The sequence below is a fragment of the Phyllostomus discolor genome, chromosome 12 (assembly GCF_004126475.2).
Source record: "Phyllostomus discolor isolate MPI-MPIP mPhyDis1 chromosome 12, mPhyDis1.pri.v3, whole genome shotgun sequence".
NCBI lineage: Eukaryota > Metazoa > Chordata > Mammalia > Chiroptera > Phyllostomidae > Phyllostomus > Phyllostomus discolor.
This window is the reverse complement of record NC_040914.2, coordinates 69,920,871-69,939,732: the sequence shown is the minus strand read 5'-3', so window position 1 is coordinate 69,939,732 and position 18,862 is coordinate 69,920,871.

Sequence of the window (18,862 nt, the reverse complement as noted above, 5' to 3'; positions counted from 1 at the left end):
CATTAACTGGCATTTGCGCCCTAACCTCAATGCAGGGAAATGGAGTAAGGTGGAGAATCCAGAAATTTGCTTTACTGACATGGTTAGGCTTAACACATGTTCTGGGAGAAAGTTAACAGAGAGCAAGAAAGAACTGCTTAATCCAGCCTGCAACTGAGCAGTAGTCCTGGGTCTGGTTGACCGATGCACAAAAATGAGCAAGAAGGCCACCTGTCAGCCTCCAGCAGGGGCTGAGCCTGTCCTGCAAGGACTGAGGAGAGAGAAAGTGAGGGGGAGCCAGGTTAAGGATGAGAGTGAACTGCATATAAGGGGGCACACACATGCACAGAGACCGTGACCACCAGTGTACAGCACTAAGTCAAATACTGGCTCAGGTTCTGGCAAATCCGGAGCAAATCTCCCTCCTGGGAGAAAGGGGCCATTCAGAGAGGAGGATTAGGAGAGCTTTGCCTCCATCCTCGTGGGCTTCAGAGGCCACCTCTCGTAGGCTTGATTTGATGATGTCAAAAATCGAAGGGAAACTTAGACTTTTATCTCCATGGGAGAATTCTACAGCAGGTTACACTCCTCGGGGCCTAACTCCTCCCTCCCGAACAGAAGAGGGGCGCCTCTTACTCCTTCATGGAATTCCAAACTCAGATTCCAAGAAGAAAATTGCATTTGTTCATGTAATAAATAATAATGCATTTGGACCTGGCAACCCCTAGGCATGGCTGCAGAAGATATATAATACAATTAGCCCTTGCTGGGAGTTGCCAGCTGACAATGGGGCAAGATTTATGTGTTTGCTTTTTCCATAAGTACAATTTTATTTGATAAGTGCAGTCCAAAGATATAAAGAATTAATCCAAGGTCTGCATTGTGGGAAATTTCCTCTGTAATATTAAAATAAATATTGCCCCTCTATCCAATTACATAAAATTATGTTAATAATATCTTCTTTGTTGTTGTTGTCTGCCTGTTTCATCTTGGTAGCCAAAGAGTTTATTAAAAGCAGTGACTGGCTTCCTTTCAGAAAGAGGTAGGTATTTTTTTTATCATCTTAGAAGAGCACAACTATTTTTTTTTAAAGAAACACTCCTGGCTCGGGGGGAAGGGTCTGGTTTTCATGAGACAACCTTTGCTCTAAACTCTGCCTTAACCTCAGCTCCTCCCCAGGGACAAACTTGAACTTTTGGGAACGGCAGGGTCACACTCTGCTCTGAATGTGTGTGTGATTAGGAGTGCAGACATGCCCTGTTCTATCGTGCATCACTTTATTGTGCTGCACAGATGTCGTGTTATTTACACATCGAAGGCAGGGAACTCCACAAGCAAAAAGATTACAATTCACTTTACTTCTATACTTGTCCTACTATGGGGGTCTGGAGTTAAACCTACAGTCCCTTTACGGTCTGCCTCTGTATAAAGTGGGGGCGGGCATTTGGTCATTTGGAGGGATTCAGTATGCAGCAGCTGTGGGGGAGTAAAGGCTGCAGTGGGAGAGGGTGGAGGGGAAGGTGTGGGGAGGAGTTATTTTCTCAAATTCCCACATTACACCCACACACATTTAGTGTGTTTACTGGTGGCTACTTATTAAGAGTTTATCCTCAGCCAGGAATGTGTGTACAGTCTCTGCCAAGGGTCCCAGACCCTGGGAGAGAAAGCAAGAAGTGACGGAAAAATTAAAGTGTGCATTGGGCTCAGACAGAAATAAATGAGGTCCACTCATCCACACAGGCATGCACGCCAACACACACTTGCCAACTGCTTGCTTCAGCTCCCACTTAACTAAAAGTGTGGTCTGTTGTCTGCAAACTGCTAGCTGCCGTCTACGGTGAAAAAAAGCACAGAAATTGCTAGTGGACATTTAGAAACTTTTATAGCAATGGGACGCTGTCATCTTATGTCTGTGAGATTTAATAGTAATAAAAATTTGGCCCTATAGTTTTCATTTCATTGTTTTAGACATATATTCTAGTAATTAATTTCTCTTCATTGGAAATACAATGAATTGGAAAAGGGGAAGAAAATTGGGGTTTTCACCAAGTGATGTGATAAAGTTCAAGTCTAAACCAATAGAACTTTTACCATCCACAGAGCCTATTAAAAAAATTAGAACGCAGCAGAGCTTCAGTAAATGTTGGTTAACCTGACATCAGCTTTGAACACCACCCAGACAACTGCGTTACTCCCTAACTTTTGTCGGGAGGGGAAGAATAAGAAGAAACTAGGATTTAATGCGATACCCTCTGTCCCAAACTTGCACATATTGAGGCCTCACAGAAGCCCTTTGCAGAAGCATTACAAGAAACATTTCACAGAGGAGCAAACCCAGAGCATACAGGTTACAGGGCTCACAGGGGCGGGGCCAGGTTCCAATCCCAAGAGAAGTGTCTTTCTTTGTCTCGACTGGCCTCGCCATAGCTGAGACTTCGAGAGCCTGCTCAGCGTGCCCTCTCTGCTCCAGGAGTGGTGGGAATGGAGCGTGCTGCGGGCGTTCTCAGTAATCCCCCCAGAAGCCCTCAGAACTTACTTCTGTGCAGGTGAGGAGTCTGAGTCAGGCAGAGGTAGATTAATTGATAGTTATTTTAATATTAGAGACAAAATATCCCACAGTGCAGACCCTGGGTTAATTCTTTATATCTTCGGACTGCACTTACCCTCATATAATTGTTCTCACGGAGAAAGAAAATAAAGACCGAGCAGTGTCATTGATTCTGTTCAGTGAGAGGCAATATGGCTCAAAAGTTCATTTACTAAGTTTTAGAGTCCAACAAGCTGTGCCCAAAGCCACCGAGCACAGGGGAGACATGGCTTCTGTGTACAGTTGTGCAGGCTGTGCACTGCACAAGGTCAAGGGTGGCCACAGACGTCGGCATCTATGGAATGGGGCCCCGCAGTTGTGCCGAGCACAACCTGCATGGCTGCGTCAATGGCCGGGCTGGGAAAGGCTGCTGAGCCTGAAACCTGCTGTTCAAAATAGTCTCAGAAAATGCACCAGCTCCGCCCCGCTCTCAGCGGAGAGAATGCCTCTACACACGCCCCTTGGTGCCCCTGCGGTCCTGCCCCTGGATCAGGTCACCGGTCAGAAACAAAGCAAGATGAGCTTGGGATACACCCTTTGTTGGCCCTTTAATCTCTGGCTCACTGTGCTTTTATGAAATGTGAAAGTAGATTATGGGCTGTGAGGCACCACAGAACTCTGTTAGGTAATGATTAAAACATAGCCAGTGCTGCCAATGATAATAAAGGAGGAATGAGGTCATAGGAAAACTTACGTTTCAGCTACTCGTTTCAGAATGTCCAGATTCCCCAAGAAGAACAAAACGAGCATTTGTTCTTATTGATATCTCTATTGGCCTTGCTTAGTAAGACTTGGCATGGAGTAGGCATTCAATAAATGCTGACCAACGAAGGAAGGCACACAGAAAGGAAGGGAGAGTTAAGTGAGTGAATAAATGAAGTTGTTGGGATAGCAGAAACTGGGAACTTGCTGCCTGGATGTGACATTTTTGGGGAGGTAGATGGGTGTAGATTATCCAGTGGTACCTCTTTGGGTGTAAATTACTGGTCACGGAAACCAATGTTTATTGAGTCCCAACTATATGTCCAGTACTGTGTTAGGGGCTTCTTCATGTGCTGGTTCATATCTATTGTGGACAGGTTAAGTGACTGGCTTGGATTTACCCTTGTAAGAGACAAACAAGAGGATTTGAGCACAGTCCCACATGAATCCGGAGCCTACACTTTTCTGTCATATTTATTGAGCTGTGCAAAACCGCCCCCAATTTACATAGAGATAAACTCTTCTTTTGGAATCATAGGCTTGTCAGGATGGTGGCATATTTCCCACCCCTCTAGTGCCTGTTGCTAGGTTCTTGCCTTCCCTGAGAAATCCTTTCTGTCCCACATACCTGGCTAGAGCTGTGGCTCCAGGAGGGGAGTACGAGGCATGGGTCCTGGGGCGCAGCCGCCTCACCTCCAGGCTTTGTGCCAGCGTCATAGGACTTATTCTTAGGTACAGGGTTGTGCTGATGGCAGAGAAGGGCCACTGAGAAATCTATGTGCCTAAGTCAGAGACCATAATGAGAACTGAAGGAGGGAGGGAGGAAGAATGGAGGGAGAGACAGAGAAAAAAGAAAAGAAAGGAAGAAAAAGAGAAAGAATACAATAAGGAAACCTCACTGAGTTGAACATTAAATTATTGGATTCATTTTTTTTCCCTTCAGTGGTCAGTGGTAGAAAGCACTGGACACAAGATTCAGGGTAATGAGAAATGAGAAAAAAAATCCTTTCCTTGTCCCGTCGTTCGATGCCATCGGATGCCGAGATGGGGCCGCACACCGCTGTCTTGTGTTCTGTTGAGGTTGTTCCTGTCCCTTCAAGCCTCTGGGAGTCAGAGGGACAGGCCCGGAGAGGGATGCGGCTGCAAGGAGGGAGGGAGGGAGGGAGGGCAGGGTGTGCAGGTCAACAGGGAAGCAGAGACTCACCACCAAGTGTCAACACTGTTCAGTCTTTCAACCTGTCAGCATGGTGCCACTGCTTCTGCCAAGGCCTGGGGCTTTCCCTGTGGCCCACGTGTCACCTCGAATCTGACTTTATGTTTCCAGGGCATGGCTCATTAGCCCCTCCCCCTTCCCTCCAATTTGTCTGCTGACCCAGCACCCATTCCTTTCACTGCCAGGGGTGCAGGGTGAGGGCAGACCTCCTGGGCTCTGAGGAGGCACATCACACACCGTGGAGGGCACTGTGCCCAGTCCACCAGTGGGGGCGGCTTGCGGATCCTGGAGTGCTCCTCCTTCCTGCACTGCTGAGAGGCGGTGAGGCCCTGGGTGTGGCACATTGTCAGTGGTGCACGTTTCCTGAACAGTAAATGCTTCTAGGGTTTGAACGCAACCAACAGAAAGTTGCCAGGCACGGTGAGCGGGCCTCTTACCTGAGGCTGCAGAGAGCCTGCGGGACTGCAGGTATCTAATTTGCATGCTCAGGATGGGTGGGGACTTTGAACGCGGTGCCCCTATGTTTAATTTCCTCAGACTGCATTTCAAAGCTGTCTCTCAGAACTCTGTAATGCTCAGCCACATGGCTTAATCCTGAGTTCGTAAGATTGCAGAGAAGCATGACAATGTGCTTTGTATTCAAGGCCCACACTGGGGCTGGAACCTCTAGCTGGCTGCCTGCAAATGGCCCCAGCGAAGTCCACTTTGTCACTTGCCTGGTGGGTGGGTACTGGACAGGTCATCATCAGAACCATCTCTTTTTCCTCCGACCAAGGATTTGGGAAAAAAAAAAAAGAAAATCTTGCAGTTGTTTGGGACGAAACCCTGGCTCCAAATAACCCATGATGCCCGGGGCCTTCCTGTCTCTTTGATTTCATTCTCTGGAAACTTTTGAATAAACCTTTCAGTCGGACGTCCTTTCATGCAGTTGCTAAAGCAACTGACCAAGTGTTTATAGGCTGATCAGGAACTTTAAAAGTCACCTAGGATCTTGTTCACAAGGGCTTAGGGTCACGTCCTGCACTCCTTTGATTAGTGACCATTTTCCTAAGCACATTTGGGTTGTTTGGGGAGTTTAAAGGCGGAATCTTGTTTCCTTTCCCATGAATCTGAGCGGCCTCAGTGACTTGCTTAGCAAGGCAACAGAAATGATGTTCAGGGACATCCAAGGCCAGCTGCATAAAAGCCTTGCAGCTTCAGCCCAGACCTCCTAGGACCCTTGACCTTTTTTTTTATGTACCAGTTGTGGGTGCATAACCACCACTTCAGCCTCGTGATAAACAGTTCCTCCTGGGATGGGTGCCATTACTAACCAACATTTATAGAGTTATTTAGAAATTATAAAGCTATTTTGACATATTTCATTTAATAATTTCAAAAACTGCGATGATTAAGATGAATATCATAATTGTTATTGGCGCCACCCTTACACTGATTTGAGTTGCAGGAAAACATGTTTCTCTCTCCCATTGGAGAGATGCAAACAGGCCCGCCAAGGCTGAGTGTCTCCTTGCTGGTAATGGTTTTCATGGCTTCAGAGATGGGCAATGGGGTCATCTCACCATTCGACCTCAGCTACAGCTCTGAGAGCTCTGTGCGGGCCTCGTGACCAGGAATGGGAGGGCGGTATACACAGTTAGCCAGGACTTTGACTGGCAGGCTGAGGGTCTATGGGATTTGGCATGCTTTTTCCACTTTGCTTTTCCATTGTAAAGTTGTGCAGAAAACCCAAAGTGTCTTTAGGTGTGATCTATCTATCTCCTTTTCTAATTTCAGAATTTGATGCCAATGGCTTTTCATTAGCCCTTCTCATAGAGCTACCTCTGGCTGGCTCTGAAGAAATGCCTTACCAAAGTTCAAAACTGTTATCTAGAGGAGGTCAGTGAGAAGGGAACCAGCATCTTATCAGCGGGAGCCAAGTTAATGTTTCTCCACTGAGTGAGGCCTGAGGCTGGGGATCAGAGGGTTAAGGAACACATGAGTCATGGTAAGACCTTAGTACACAGCATGTGGCCTGTCACAGAGGAGCTTTGGTTTGTTTTGGGGCTAGTGACCTTTGCTTTGGGAATAACCCTCAGGGAAGAATCAGCCAGGGGGCTCTGTCCAGGCAGTGCAGAGTTTGAACATGTTACAAACTTATCATCATAGGATAGATGGATGCCAACATCTCATGTGAGCCTACTGTGGGCTAGTATGGGTCAGCTGATTTGCATGCCTGATACTACGTAATCCTTCCACAAAGCTGCAAGGAAAGGAAAGGAAACCAGCTGCAACACTTGATACATATTATTAATAGGGACTCTGGAGCCTGCCTGATTTAGGATCAAATCATTACCCATGATCCATGTGGGATTGAGGCCAAGTAGACTAATTTCTTTAAACTTCAGTCTCTTCATCTGCAATTAGAAATGATGCAAGCGGAGTGCTTGGCCTAAAGTCCATTATGTGTTAACAGGTCAGTAATGGATAGCTAATCTTCATCACCGTCACCATCATCACCATTATTACCACCACCACCATTACCATCATCACTGTCATCATCACCATTACCACCGTCACCGTTACCATCATCACCATTATCACCATCACCATTATTACAATCACCATCATCACCACCATTATGAGCCTTGACTACCCCCATTTTCTAGGAGGTTCAGTGCTAACGCTGAATGGGAGCTCAGTGTTATTGGGTATAAAAATGCATTTTTTAAGTTGTGCTAATACCTTGCTTTATGTAACTGTTTCTTATAGAGAGGAAGTTCCTCCCTTTTCAGCTCCTTTCAATCCCAGTCATCTGGAGGAGAACGCCATCATTGGGGGCTGCAGTGCCTCTCTCAGGCTGGTCACCAAAGTGAAAGCAGGCCATAGGCTCTGAATTCTAGATGTTATATACTTAGACTTTAACAGTATGGCTGTGATTATAGTTTCGTCACTTCTCCTTTTTATTGATAGCCAATAGCCACACAGTTTTACACTTAAAGTGATGATTAAAGTTTTTTGTACAATACTATTAAAGAACAGAATAAAATACTGAGTCAATGAAAGTAAGTAAGAAGTGGTACGGAGCACACATGGATGTGTCAGAAATGGTGACGGTGGTACATGAACATTTGTAGATTGAACTGTTGCCTCCAAAAACCCCAAGTTAATTTTGGCTCTGGGCTCAGAACTATAGTACTTTCCTAGCCATTTCTGCCCCTCCTGAAAGCCTAGTACAGTGTCCTCTGTGTCAGACTCAGCCAGGAAAACCTAATAAACATGCAGGTTATTGGCACTGACCCAGGAGTGTCCTGGGACCTGCCCTCACCACCCAGCTCACAAGAGCTGATTGGGCGCATCTCTCCCCGACTCTGTTCAGTAACATCACATTGGTAGCTGAAATTGGCCACAGTGAGAAAACTTACACCAGGAAACGGGCAAATGCCACAAATCACGAAATTGTTTCCCACCCCAGCCCCCTCCAAGGGAAATGGTTGCAGAATTTACCATCATTCCAGCCCTGGCTGGTGTGGCTCAGTGAGCTGGGTGCTGTCCTCCAAACTGAAGGGTCTCTGATTCTGTTCCTGGTCAGGGCACACGCCTGGGTTGTGGGCCAGGTCCCTGGTTGGGGGCGTGCGAGAGGCAACCAATTGATGTTCCTCTGTCATATCGATGTTTCTATCCCTCTCTTTCTCCCTCCCTTCTGCTCCCTTTAAAAATAAGTACATAAAATCTAAAAACAAACAAACAAAAAACCCCCCATCACTCCAGCTGCCCCTACCCAAAACCTGCTAAGTCAGAAACGCTCAGTGCGGGACCCCAAGCATCCCTGCTTATGAAGCTGCCAGCCATCCCGGTGATTCTGCTGCCCAGGCCACAGTTTAGTCACTGCCTGAGAGCCTCCAGCACTCTCCGGTTCTGCAACTTTTGCTTTCCGTGAGCCACTCTCCCTGCTGCACCCCCACAGGCCCCCAGCCTCTGTGCCCATGAAGGGTCAGCAATCCGGGAGGATAAATGCTGCTGAGACTTCCCTATCCTGTGGAGCAGAAAGGCACTGGGCAGGGATGGAGAAAACTCTCATTTAAACACAAATAGCTGAAATAATTGCTGAGCAAACCTAGAAAATGACCGGCTAAGTAAATTGCTTTTTTTTTTGTAAAGTTTCTTTGAGTTTGCCGCTGGACAGGGCAGGGAGGGGAGGAAGGGACTCCTCAAGGAGCTCAGGCTGACGGTGGAAGCCCTGGCTGCACCTCCCCTGAGTTACACAGGCATTTCCTAAGGCTCTGGTTAAGCTGCGTCTGCCTGCAGGGCTGCCGAACTTCCCTGGAAGGCTGCGAAAGGATGGGAGGCATTGCTGCTAGATACTGAAATATGGTTCTGGAGTTGCTGTTGTTGTGGCCTCCTGAAGCTATGCTCTGTCTGTTAAGAGTGGTATGGGCTCATACAGATCAACACCCAGCCTATGAAATGGTGTCTAATTGTGCAAATACAAGGCTTTGGGGCATCACTACCCATTACCGAGCATCATTGTAATATGTGTTCTTTATTCTGTTCAGGTGATTTTATTTAGAACAAATCAGAGCAACTCACTGAAGGAAGAACATAGAGGGGTATTGTTTCTAGCCCCTTTTCACACATTAACTTAAACGTACACCTCTATGAGTTATGTATTTATTTTTTATTTTTTTGTTGTTCAAGTGCAGCTGTCTGTATTTTCCCTTACCACTATCCCCCACCCCATCTGCACTGAGGAGCAGAGTAAGTCGCTTGCCTGGAGTCACAGAGCTGAGATTCTGGTGTGGCCAGGCTGCCCCCAGGGGCCAAACAGGGAGGGGAAGCCGCCTCTCACACCTGGGCAAAGCCCTTCCCTTTTTAAAATCCCCTGAGGTGGATGATGGTTGTGGTTGTGTTGCCGAGGAAAATAAAACTCAAAGACACTTGCCCAGGAAATGAAAGAAAATGCTGGAAGGAGAAAAAGAACTGAAACAGAAGCAGAAGTAGAAGGACATCACTGTTTTGCGTGCTGAGCTGCTGCTGCTCATGCCCCCAGAGGCTGGGATCCTCAGGATCATGGAGCTCGAGACCAGGAGGGACCGAGGGCCGTGCAGGCTAAGACGACTCCCCACTCTGTCAAGTTCTGGCTCCGCCAAGTTCTGGCTCCGTCAAATTCTGGCTCCGCAACCCTGGCAAGACTGTTCTGCTCCTGTAAAACGGCCATTATAATATTAGCTCAAGGTATCATTGCAAAGATTTAATAAACTCTCATGCACAACCCTGCTAGCAAAATTCCTGACAAAGCAGGAAAAAATGTGTTGTTATTATTTCAACCCAAACGTGGATGTTTTGTTGAGTTTATCACAAGAATATCCCCTAAAGCTTGGAACCTGTCTGTCCCCAAGTTTAGTCCAGACATAAGCCCTAAACCCAATCAGGGATTTTTTTTTTTTCCCTGGCTGACATCCCACATACATTATCCAGAGAGAAAGGGAAGGGGAGGGGAAGAGTGGAGGCGGAGGGGGTGGGAGAGGTGATTGACAGGAGGAGGGATGTCCTGGCTCTCCTGAGAGGCTGGCTGGACCTCCTGGGCTGGGAGGAGGGTCCTGTATTGGTTCTGTGTTCCCAGAGGAACTCACTTATTTGTCACCACCTGGTCTGACCTTGAGGTTGATGCACTTGCCCTTCACACAGTGGCAGCTTCATTGCCTAGCCAGCTGGGGATCAATTTGATCTCAGAGTGGTCTGCTCAGACCAAGAGTAAACTCCCCCTTCCTGTCTGTCGGTCAGAATGAAGGCTGCCTTGTCTCCCGCTGGACTAAGTAGACATATTGGTTTCAATTTTTGATCCTAGAATGTCAACAGTTGCCCAGATGTAATGCAAGAAGCTGCCTGGGGCTTCTTTTCATTTTTATGTTTCAAAATCCTTTCGAATATTATAAGGCAACACTTGGTGATTGAAGACAGTTTAGAAAATACAAAAAAGAAAATGCAAATGCAAGGTGTAAGACAGATATTTTTAAACCATGAATCCTACCTTCTGTAAGTATAAGGTATATCTCAGTACTCTTAATTCAACTCCAAATCTTTTATAAAATAATGGAACAAGTGCTTATCAAGCAAAGGAATAAATAAATAACTGTAAAATGCTAATTAGTTAGTCTCAACTTTATTGCTTCAAATATTCACACGGATAAACATTGTGGACACCTGCCTTGAATTTTGGAAAGGAAAGAGCTGTCCCTGACCTCTTCTGGATAAAGGTTTCAGGAAGACACAGAATATTCACGGCCTTTGCCCCCTCTGGTGCCCACAGGGATGTCATATTTCAGAGTCTGAAAGGAAGGGGTAAGGAGCACTTAGAAGTCCATCCAAATTGATTGCCTTCCTGGAAATTAATAACACTGAGGACAAAGGTGGACTCGGGTCTGCTGGTCACAAAAGCATGTTCTTTCCCACTCACAGATCCATCCCCCAGGCTTCCAGATCTGCACAGAGAGAGGAGAAAAGAGAACGAGAGAGCAGGGAAGTGGGACCTGCTGCATGTTCACAGGACTGGGGAGAGTGAGGAGAAACTGAGTCACAAGCCACCCACTGGCAAGACCTTGGTCAGATCATTGTGATTCACGGTCTAGTCCTCATCTTTGCAAGCCCAGAATTTTCATTGCCTTGCAGATGGAAAGGTTCCTGTTGGCACAACTGGCCCCATTTCCAGCTCTTGAATGGGTGCAGAAGCCAAACTGTAGTCGGGAGATTGCTTAGTGCACGTGCTGTGAGAGAGAAGCAGGCGGGTAGTTGGAGCAGCAGTTCCCTCAGCATGGCCTTCCATCTCCACCACGAGGGGAGGGTGGCCAGGAAGAGGGTGAAGATGACGCGGGGTTGGATGTTTTCTTTCCTGTCTCTTCCATTTACTGCGGTGTAGGATTTGGAGACAGTAGACCTGGTAAGCCACTTAAGTCTTCCTTGCCTCAGTTTTACCACCTGTAAAGTGGGCATGATGCTCGTTTATGTAAATTCTCTGGTACACTACCTTGTTACCAATAACCATTTTCTTAATTTCTGACATTTCTTAAATCTGGGCCATTCTGTTCCGTTAGAGTGACCCTCAGCATTCAACTAAACTAGTCGCTGATGATCTGTGGCTATGACTCCACCATGGGGTTCCTGGCTGTAGCGCATGTTCAGACTCTCCAGGTCTGTAGGTGAGGTTGGCTGGCAGTGTGATCCGGGGGTGGGGAGGAGATAGGGACATTCACACTCAAGTCATTGCCTGAAAGAAGAGCCCACACTCCGGGTGCTTAGAGATGGGATTGCACCTTGTCATCGTCACTCCTCTCATCCAGTGCTTTCCTTCAGTCCCATCTTGTGGGGAAAACACACCTGCCTCTGAGAGGAAACCTTAGTCTCTGACCATCACATCTAAACACATGTGATGTGCCACACCACACAACCTTATGAGTCTCTCGGACTGCATGCCGTTTATGAGAAAGTATTTATTAGCAGGCATTAAGATTATACGGAATTCATTTTAACTGAGAAAGGAGTAAATTTTGCAGGCAAGCAGAAACACTTTAGAATTTTTTATTAACCTCAATTGACATCTAGGGATTTGATGGTTTTCTTAGAGAAAGCTGGTTTGAAAGCCCAGCCATTTGTGTGTAAACTTTCCCCATTAGTCGGACTAATTGCTCGAGGACTTGCCTACTCATCTCCCATTTTCTTCTTGCCTGAAGCCCCCCTTACAGTCCCCGTGGGGATTCAGCTTCTCTCCTGGTATGCGAGAGTCAGATCAATTGGTGTCTTCAAAAGCACGGATGCCAGTCTTGGCTGCAGAGAGTCCACGATGGTCTGAAAGCCTCTTCTCATTCTGTTTCCTGTCTCCGTTTTAAGGCGGTGTTTTACCGAGTCAGGGCCCCTGGTCTCTGGAGCGATCTTTCCACGTTGATGCCTGAGTTTGGTCGGCACGTAGGCACGACACTAAATAATACCAGGACACATCATTATAGAAAATACTCAGTTTTCTTTTAATATTTCTGAAGGTGCCTAGGAGAAAAGGTCATTGTGATGCTGTTACAATGTGTCAATCTCTTTCTAGGGTTGTCGATTTTAGCAAATAAAAACATAGGGTAGCCAGTTAAATTGGAATTATGTCCAAATGGGACATACTTATACTACAGATGTATTTGTTTATCTGAAATTCAGATTTAACTGAGTATCCTGTTTTTTTTTTTTTATCAGGCAATTCCACCCCTTTCTGATTTCTACTAATGGCCCCCTTTTAACAAAGATTGATTAGGCTTCAGGCTCAGAACCTGTCGCTGGCAATATCTCATTAAAATTTAACAAGAAGATTTTGTTTTCACAGTATCTGTTTTTACTTGTGCCTTTTAACTTGAGACAAATAACATCAATTGTGTATTTACATTAGCTCTTTTAAAAGTAATGTTAATTTAAAATTAAATGTAAATAAAAACTAAAAAATGGTTGGATTTAAAAAAATGTTAGTATAAAGTGAACTTGAATGTGGACCCAAATTACAGGGGTTAGGACACCCCATTTTTTGGCTGTAATTAGATATATGTTGCATATAAACCTGGGATTAACTTGAAGAGAAGTTTGAGGGATTCCACTGCTCTCCCTCAGAATTCTTACAACATAGGAAGAGCAGAAATTTCCAAACATCCTTCTTTCTTTCTTTCTTTTCTTCCTTCCTTCCTTCCTTCCTTCCTTCCTTCCTTCCTTCTCTTTCCTTCCTTCCTTCCTTCCTTCCTTCCTTCCTTCCTTCCTTCCTTCCTTCCTTCCTCCTTCCTCCTTCCTTCCTCCCTTCCTCCTTCCTTCCTTCCTTCCTTCCTTCCTCTCTCCCTTCCTTCCTCCTTCCTTCCTTCCTTCCTTCCTCCTTCCTTCCTTTCTCTCTCTTTTTCCTTCCTTCCTTCCTTCTCCTCCTTCCTTCCTTCCTCCTTCCTTCCTTCCTTCCTCTCTCCCTTCCTTCCTTCCTCCTTCCTCCTTCCTTCCTCCCTTTCTTCCCTCCTTTCTTTCTCTCTCTTTCCTTCCTCCCTTCCCTCCCTCCCTCTCTTCCTTCCTTCCTCCCTCCCTCCCTCCCTCCCTTCCATCCTTCCTCCTTCCTTCCTACCTTCCTTCCTTCCTCCTTCCTTCCTTCCTCCCTTCCTCCTTCCTTCCTCCCTTCCTCCTTCCTTCCTTCCTTCTTTTCTCTCTTTCCTTCCTTCCTTTCTCTCTCTCTTTCCTTCCTTCCTTCCTTCCTCCTTCCTTCCTTTCTCTCTCTCTCTTCCCTTCCTTCCTTCCTCCCTCCCTTCCTTCATTCCTTTCTCCTTCCTTCCTTCCTTCCTTCCTTCCTTCCTCCTTCCTTCCTTCCTTTCTTCCTTCCTTTCTTTCTCTCTCTCTCTTTCCTTCCTCCCTCCCCCCCTCCCTCTCTTCCTTTCTTCCCTCCTCCCTCCCTCCCCCCCTTCCATCCTTCCTCCTTCCTTCCTCCCTCCCTCCCTCCCTACCTCCCTTCCTTCTTCCTTCCTTCCTACCTTCCTTCCTTCCTCCTTCCTCCCTCCCTCCCTCCTTCCTTCCTTCCTCCCTTCCTCCTTCCTTCCTTCCTTTTTCTCTCTTTCCTTCCTTCCTTTCTCTCTCTCTCTTTCCTTCCTTCCTAATCCTTCCTCCTTCCCTTTCCTTCCTTCCTTCCTTCTTCTTCCTTCCTTCCTTTCTCTCTCTCTCTCTTCCCTTCCTTCCTTCCTCCCTCCCTTCCTTCATTCCTTTCTCCTTCCTTCCTTCCTTCCTCCTTCCTTCCTCCCTCCCTCCCTTCCTTTCTCTCCTTCCTTCCTTCCTTCCTTCCTCCCTTCCTCTCTTATTCCTTCCTTCTTCCTTCCTTCCTTCCTTCCTTCCTTCCTTCCTTCCTTCCTTCCTTCCTTCCTTCCTTCCTTCCTTCTCCCTCTCTTTCTCCCTCCCCCTCCCTCCCTCCTTTCCTGTTCCTTATTTTTGAGTTACCTCAGGATCCAGTGAGACTGCAACTCCCGAATAAGAGATTCAAATTGTCATTCAGACTCTTTTCTTGTTTTGAATTTTTTTTCCCTTTCATTCCCTGTGCTTTCTTCCCAAGTTTACTTAGTTCAGTGGTTCTTAAAGTAAGGGCCAGAAACCTTGAATTGGCTGGGAGTATGTTAGGAATGCAATGTTTTAGGCCCCGATCAGAACAGCTATCTCTTTTGACAAACCCTTGAAGTGATTCTGATGAAACTTCAAGTTTGAGCTGCGCTGTCATGACTCATGCATCAAGGCGTAGCTGCAAAGCACCATCTCTTTTGCAATATCCTTTGCTTCTTTTAGCTGGAAATGTTCTCTTCCTTATCTGAATACCCGTAGCAGTTCATTTGAATTCCCTTTGAGTGTTTATTATTCTTTGTACTCACTACAGTTGTTTGCAGGCAGGATCTGCTTTCCTGTTTCATCAGGAGCTCCCTGAAAAGAAGAACATTATAAATGTATATACAAAACTGAGTGGAGAAATATCAGAACTCCTTATCTGACAGAGGGCTATTAAAAATTAATCTATAAGTGGCCTTGTACCTAGGAATCATTAAGAAAACAATTCACCCAACTTCTGATGGCAGCATCTTGGGCTAAAGACACCAGTGAGACAAGACACAGAAGAAGAAATGCAAATGGCTACCTATGCAAACGTTTGTATCACTGGAAAGTAAGTTAAAAAATGAGGATATGAATAAATCATTTTAGCTATAAAATTAGCAAAGATTTAAAAATAGTAATATTCTATTTTGGCAAAAAAGCAGAAAAACAAGCATTCATATGAAGCGTTGATGGGGGGAGTTGGTTACACAATCAGTATGGAAAGTAATTTGGCGGAACATATAGGGAGCCTAAGCAAAGTTCATGACCTTTGACATAGCCATTTTTCTTCCTGGGGAAAAGCCAGAAATGTGTATGAATATTTATGCACAAATATGTTCATTGCAACATTATTTATAAATAGCAAAAATGTGGGAAGGGAATGCATGCCAAAAGGGCTAAGTAAATTATGTTAAATAGAAATGACAGACCATATGCATCCATAAAAGATATTTTGGAAAGATATATAATGACATGGAAAATTTGCCTCTTATGATGTTAAGTTTAAAAAAAGACATCAAGCTAAACATTTATATACACACACACATATAGTACCATAAGAATTCTGTTAAAAACGTGTGTCTGTGTGTGTCCAAAAGAAATAGATCAAAATGCTGGCAATATTAGCCCTGAAGAGTAGGAAGTCTTATTACTGTGAGATGCTGGATCCCTTTGTTTAGACTCTGTGGTGTTGGGGTAAGGATAGAAAGCAGATCCATGGGATGAAAGATTGTACAGAAGTAGATTCCCATATATTCAGTCAGCTAACTTTTGTGGGATATCAGGATAAACAGAAAGAAAAATATTAACCTCGACCCCCCTACCTCAATCTTTAGACAAAAATTAATTTGAACCATGTTCAGTTAGCTCAGTTGCTTGGAGCATCATCCAAAGTGCCAGGATTGCAGGTTCGGTTCCTGGTCAGGTTGCACACAGGAGACAGCCAGTGAATGGGTGGATGGGTGGAGCAGCAAAGACAGTGTTCCTCTCTTCCCCCACTCAAATCAATAAGTGAAGACATTTAAAAAAATTAATTTGAGCCCTGACTGGTGTGGCTCAGTTGGTTGGGTCACGGGTTTGATTCCTGGTCAGGGCACATGCCTGGGTTGCAGATTTGGTCCCAGGTCAGGGCATGTGGGAGAGGCAATCAAATGATGTTTCTCTCCCTCTCTTCCCCTCTCTCTAAAAGATGAAAATAAAATCTTTAAAGTGACTGACTACTTGTTTTGATTGCTATCATACCTAAGTGAAACAAGTCATTTTAAAAAGCAAACTTTTTTTATAAATTAATTTGAGGTGGCTCTTAGACTTAAATGTAAAATCTAAAACTTTTGGGGGTAAAACATAGGAGAATATCCTCATGATTTGGAGGTAGGTAAAAACTTTCTTGGGCAGAGGAAGAGTTTTGAAGAATATCACTGAGTTAAATATATCTGCCACAAGCTATTTAAAATTCCTTAACTATTGTACTAACCTTTCAAATAAGTGTCAGGGATTTTTGTCTCTCTTTTTTCTCTCAGTCAATTTTACCTTCTTCTAAAAGATGCATCTAATGGTGTATTATTTGAAAAAACAGGGAAACATGACTCAGCAGAACAAAGACCCTGAGCTTTGGAGCTAAGCAGGCATTAGTTTAAGTGAAAGTCCCTGAGGTTTAGAGCTAGGCAGACATGTGTTCAAGTGTGAGCTCCCAGATGAGTAAGCCACTCATCCTCAGAGCTTCCTGGGATTATTTTGGACATTAAAGCAAAATGGCTAGCACCTAGTAGAGTGTCCTAGTCTCCTTTATCCGGGCACAGAAGTTGCCATCTCCAAGCTGGGTACAAAACATTAGAATGTATCAGCCCTCGCTGGTGTGGCTCAGTGGATTGAGCACCAGATTGCAAAGCAAAGGGTCACTGGTTTGATTCCCAGTCAGGGCACATGCCTGGGTTGTGGGCCAGGTCCCCAGTAGGGGGTACACAAGAGGCAACCATACATTGATGTTTCTCTCCCCTGCTTTCTCCCTCCCTTCCCCTCTCTCTAAAAATAAATAGGTAAAGTCTCTAAAAACAAAACAAAACATTAGGACTTATTGTTTAGGGCACAGGTTCTGGAGTTTGAACATAAAGTCACACATGCTTCCTGAGTAACTTGGAACAGATTTTATTTAGTCTCTCTGTGCTTTAGTTTCTTTATATGTAAAATAATGAATTAACCCCTAAGGTGGCTGTGACTGCTAGATCATCTGTATACAGTGCTTAGCACAGTGGTGGAGCATATGTAAGAGCTCAAGAGATGTGAGGTACAATTATGATGGAGTGCCCAACCTCAGATGTTACTCAGCACCCCACTCCAATGGTGGGAGAGAGGAAATCAGTGTCAAGGGCCTCAGAGGGCTGCCTGAGTCACGGAGATGCCTGGACTCTTTAAGGTCATGCTCTTTGTGTTCCAAGTGTCAATTGGATGCTGGAGCACATGCTTCATGGAACCCAGAGCGACACCAAGGTCATTCTACTTAGCCCACATGACAGTTGAATTATGAACATTTCTCATGTCCTCACCTCTGGGTCAGGATAAATTACACTCTATATCTTCTTATTATTTTCGTGGGGTCTGTGACACGGTCTCTTGAAATCATGTGGTGTTGAAACATTAAGACAAGTAACATCTGTGGTGGAAGCCCACTATCAAACCAGAAGCTGGGTGTTCTCCGTCTGCTTCCTTGTCCATGCTGTGGGGGGAAGGACCATTGGTAGAACATTGTCTATTGTATCTATGTAATGATGACTTTGCTGGCTCTGAAGGTTGGATTATTGAAAGGTATTTTGTCTCAAGTGGGCTTTTACACAAAGAACCAGACTCAGGGTTATCCAACAATGAAAGCAAAATTGACTTACACCTTCTACCACTCAAAGGGATATTAAGAAGAGGGTTTCTGTCTCACAGATTAAAAAGAGTTACATTTTCAGAACTCCAGGCAGGGGGATGAAGACACTGCCATTACAGGGGGGTGTGCTGCATCTTGGAAGTCTCAGGGGCCTGAAAGTGCTGGTTTCCACTGTCTGGTCTGGGAAGAGTCATCAGTTCAGCCATCAGCATTTACTAGGTGTGTAAGCACAGCTATGATGGAATGGCCGAGAGAGAGAGGGAAGGTGGATAGAGAGAGAGAGCTTTTTCTTTAATTACCTGGACGTATGCAGTCATGGCTTTTATTGAGACGACTGGACATTCATAGATCACTCCACAAAAGCACAAGTAATGCACTTAGGCTTTCTAAATATCCCTCTTAAAGCCTATCATAAATTAATTCAGACACAGTATTTATATCTGGTACCATGCCTGAGTATAGTAGGTGCTCAACAATTGAGCATTCCCTTTGAATTTGCCCACAGGACGTGATCCTGCCCCAGAGGACATCCTATCTATCATTCCTCTCATTCTTTTTCCAAGAAAATGGTTAACTGGTTAGGCCCTGGGGAAGAAATTTGGAAAAGAAAATCTTGAAGATCTTAATCTTCACGGTAGACACTAGTGTCTTCTAAGTTAGGAGTCTTTTGGTTTCAAGCAACTGAAATCAGCTTTAACTAGAAGAATGGGTGAGGGGGACATTTGTGTGATAAGGCTGTGGTGTGTATTATGATTTTCAAGGGAAGGGAAGGGACCACCATGAGGAGAGGACTTGAACCTTTCATGTCATCAGGACTCTCTCTCCACCTCTCATCTTTGCTCCTTTCCGTGTAACCAGTCATTCTCTCCTGCTTGCTGTAGTCTTTATCAGTTCACATGACTAAAAATGCCCA